This window comes from Pelodiscus sinensis, chromosome 31, assembly GCF_049634645.1.
Source record: "Pelodiscus sinensis isolate JC-2024 chromosome 31, ASM4963464v1, whole genome shotgun sequence".
Classification (NCBI taxonomy): domain Eukaryota; kingdom Metazoa; phylum Chordata; order Testudines; family Trionychidae; genus Pelodiscus; species Pelodiscus sinensis.
In genome coordinates this window covers 3496339-3500591 of record NC_134741.1, presented here as the reverse complement: position 1 = coordinate 3500591, position 4253 = coordinate 3496339, and the positions used below count along the sequence as shown (strand labels likewise).

Here is a 4253-nt window from a genome sequence, read left to right as displayed (position 1 = left end):
ACTTTACAAACCATCAGAAAATACATACAAGAGAGACACCCCATAACTGCTCTGATTGTGGGAAAGGCTTCAGTAGAAGCAATCAGCTTGTAAGACATAGGAGGACCCACACAGAAGACAAACCTTTCAATTGCTCTGACTGTAAGAAAAGCTTCAGTTGCAACTCACACCTTGTTATCCACAGAAGAACGCACACAGGAGAGAAACCTTTCAATTGCTCTGACTGTGGGAAAAGCTTTATGGAGAGATCAGACCTTGTTAGACATAGGAGAACCCACACAGGAGAGAAATCATTCAGCTGCTTTGACTGCGGGAGACGCTTCAGTCAGAAGTCAGTGCTTGGTAGACATAGAAGAAACCACACAGGAGAGAAACCCTTTACCTGCTCTGACTGCAGGGAAATCTTTAGTCGGTGCTCCTGCCCTACTAACCATCAGATAAAACATACAAGAGAGTCACCTCATAACAGCTCTGATTGCAGAAAAGGCTTCAAACACAGATCAAACTTTAACATAAGAACGGCCATACTGGGTCAGACCAAAGATCCACCTAGCCTAGTATCCTGTTTTTCGACAGTGGCTAGTACCAGGTGCCCCAGAGGGGGTGGACCAAAGATCATTATCAAGCAATTTGTCTCCTGCCATCCTTCTCCAGCCTTTGACAGAGGCCAGGGGCACCATTCCTTACCCCTGCATTAGAGTAATTGGCTACTGCCAGCAAGATTTTGCACAAATACTCTTTAACACAAGAATTTTTGCATTAGAGTATTTGAGCAAGAGGTCTACACTGGCATGTGCCTTTGTGTAAAAAAAATGTGCCATTTTAACCACGGGGCTTTTTTGCGCAAGAAATTCATGTTGCCTGTCTACACTGGCCTCTTGCGCAAGAACACTTGCAGAAGAGGGCTTATTCCAGAGCAGGAGCCTCATAGCTCTTGTCCAAGCAGCATTGATTTCACACATTAGAATGTCAGTGTTCTTGCGCAAGTATTCCCTGCCAGTGTGGACAGGCAGCAAGTTTTGCACAAAATCATGCCAGTGTAGACATAGCCAAATAGTACAATTAAATCCAGGAATTAAAGAAAAGCTGGGACAGAATGATAAAGTGAAATCCCTGCTCTTCTCTACTTCAAAACTAACTTAACTTTTTGACAATAACCAACCATTCAGCCTGTTCTTTCTTCCTCCAGCTTCCCAAAAGGAAAGAATGAGCAATCATCAATAGCAGACAACTATTACATTAAAGCAACACTGTCTGCTTGTTTCCTGCTCAAAGAAAACACTGTCACTCATTCTCATGGTTAGCAAGACCAATCACTTTCAGCTATATTTCTTTAGTTACCAACTATAGAAATGATCCTTGAAAGTACAGTCTTAACAGGCCTCTGTTTGCAACACACCCACCCTCATGTGCATTCACTTTCTCCTCATGGGGAATGTTTTCACAGAACACTTAGAAAATTCAAGAACAGAAATAATATTAGCAAAGTGCTTGTCCCATTCAAACACACTCCACCAGATTTAGAAATCTGTATATTAGAATATGCTCTGTGTCCCTGTTTACAGAAACATGCCTCCTGATTAGCATGTGGAGCACCTGGCAGCCAATCAAAATCTCTTGCTGTTTCTTCCTGAAACTGCAGTTCCTGAGGCTCCTCTAAGTCAGAGGTAACAAACTGCCAATCTGCAGACCAGCAAGGGTCCAAGAACCCCTGCATGCCAGGCAGAGGTGGAAAGTAAGTAGAAATACTTGATTACACGACTCAAGACCTTTTTTGGGTATTTGTACTTTTCTCAAATAATTTACTTTTGTCACACTTTGACGTTTAATCAAGTTGGGATTTTTTAGAAAATATTGTACTTTTTACTCCACTCCCATTTCCAGAAGTGCTGGGTTACTCACAACTTGTATCATTCTTATTTGCTAAAGCACAGCTGCATCTGCAAGCACCCAGTCATCCAAAAAATACCCAATCCACAAACACAATGCCTTTGCCAAGGAAGAAGCCTTTTAATAAACTGCATCAACATCTTGTCATTCAAACCTAGTATTTCTGCAGACCCTGGTTCTTGTTCTTCTGCACAGCACAGCCTGTGGAGACCAAGGACCTGCCATTGGGCTTCCAAATCACACCCTTGTTGAAAGGATGGAAACAGAATCCAGACACACAGCAGGTTTGAGCTGGCTCCAGCTGAGGGACAGGTTTGTCTGGTTTATGTGCATTGGCACAGGACAGCAGTAAGAATTTGTATTCATTTAAAGAATCCAAAAAATAGAAACCTAGAATATAATTGAATTGGAGAAATAAATGGTCAGTTGGATTTGAACCAACAAGCCTACAACTTGCAGTCAAACGCTCTAACACTGAGCTACACTCCCTGATGTTTGCAGCGTTAAGAGCTGAGAAGGGAACAAGAGGCCTTCGTACCCCACACACCTCAGGTAGGATGGACTCTCACTGACCCCCAGATTGTGACTGGTCCTAAGAAGGGATTTGCCCTGAAAGCAGCAGAGCTGGGGCAGGACGGAGAGTCCTGAGATGAAGCTGATGGAGGGAAGGCAGGAGAGCAGTGTGTCCCAGTTGCCCAAGACACCAGTTGTAGGTCCCTTACGGTGAAATATGCTGCTGCCACTTTGCCACCTCTGCCTCTCACTGACATTCATGGGTGTTCTTTTGTGCTGCCCAGTCTCTGTTCCTCACATGAACAACTCAGCCCCCGGGGCCTGTCTCCATCACTTCTACCTCTGCTAGGTGAAGGGAGGCCGCTGGGCCCAGCATCTTTCTCCCCAACCAGGGCTGGCTTTTGGGGAGAGGAAGGGGCCACTGGAGGCACTTGGTCCCCTGGCTGTGTCCATGGAGAGGTGGCTCTGCTGAAAGCCAGACTGGTTTTCCTATTGTTAGGCAGGACCCTGCAATCCATGTTCTCTCCTGCTTTTGTAGCCTCTGTTGCCTTCTCCATGTGTCCTTTCTGATGGGACAGGCATGTTCTTCTCAGGGTTTGGGTACCATCTTGCCCTAGGAAGGGGTGTGGCCAAAACACAGGCCTCACTGTGAGCAGGATTTGAACCTGCACAGGGAAACCTTATTGGATTTCGAGTCCAACGCCTTAACCATGTCGTGAGAATCACAGGTCTGATGATGCATGCCCAAAGGGGGAAGGACAGAACCAGGTGGACAGTTTTATCAAATAAAAAATATTTATTTATGACAGTGGTGAATTTATAGTATTTATTCTAAGATTTTTAATAGACCGTGTTGATAATAAATTTACAGTATTTATTCTATGATTTCTAGTTAAACGTGTCAGAGATGTAAGGATGGGAATGGCAAGGGAAATAGTGTCTAATCTTAAAATATCCAGCTACTCTAATTAAATAACAGTGATAACTACAAACTCTATGTACTACCCAAAAACAACTACAACACTAAGCTTATACAACAAGAAAAAATCAAATCATACATACCAACTTACACAGCACATGGAACATTTCACAGATATCGGTTCGGTTGCGAAGTCCTTGGTTAAGCCCGAGAGTCGGGGGAGGTGGCTGGTCGGTTGATCAAGCCGGCAGCGCTTTGAAGTATACGAGAAGGCACATGCACAGTGGTACGTGTGTTGTGAAGACCTCTTCGAGCGAACTGTGCGATGGGTATTTATCCCCAAATCTGCACATTGCTTTCCCGTGCTTGCATATTACCATATATGGCCCAATGGTCACCAAGTGGGGGGGTCTGTGTCCCAGGGGTTGGGCCGAAACTGCAGGTTTCATGCGACCAGGTAAGCCCTGCAGTTCTCACACCAAGGTGACAGGCAGGAGAATCTGAGGCTATTTTCCCCTTTTTACACCTTCCCTTTTTCTAAAGGCAATGGTATGCAGGAAGGGTGCGGCCGGTTTCTCTCAAGGAGTACTGCAGCCCACTATAACAAAAGCGGCCTGGCCAAACTTTTTTACTGGGGGTACAGTTTCTTTTCTCTAACCACTCAGCCATCACAGCTGCAGGAAAAAATGAGCCCGGGAAACTGGTAAATATTCTCAGTGCCCAGGCCTGACATCACCTGACCCACAGAATTCACACAGCAAACCATTTCAATGGTCATGCAGCAGGTCCTGGCTGCTCTGGTCTGAGGCTGACTTGGAGGTGAGTTCTGCTTCCAGGTCTTCCCCCCTCCTTCATGGTCTTCTTCCTTCCTTTCCCTCCTTCTTCCTCTTCTCTTGTCCTCTTTTCCTTCTTCTCCCTGGTCTCCTTGGAC

General features: G+C 45.3%; 1 non-coding gene across 1 annotated transcript; it reads right to left on the bottom strand.

Annotated features, from left to right (window-relative positions):
• Positions 1-1160: 1160 nt before the first annotated feature.
• On the bottom strand, positions 1161-1375 carry LOC142821665 (small nucleolar RNA U3). Its single transcript, XR_012898353.1, has one exon. It is a non-coding gene; the product is annotated as a small nucleolar RNA U3 (small nucleolar RNA).
• Between the last annotated feature and the right edge of the window lie 2878 nt (positions 1376-4253).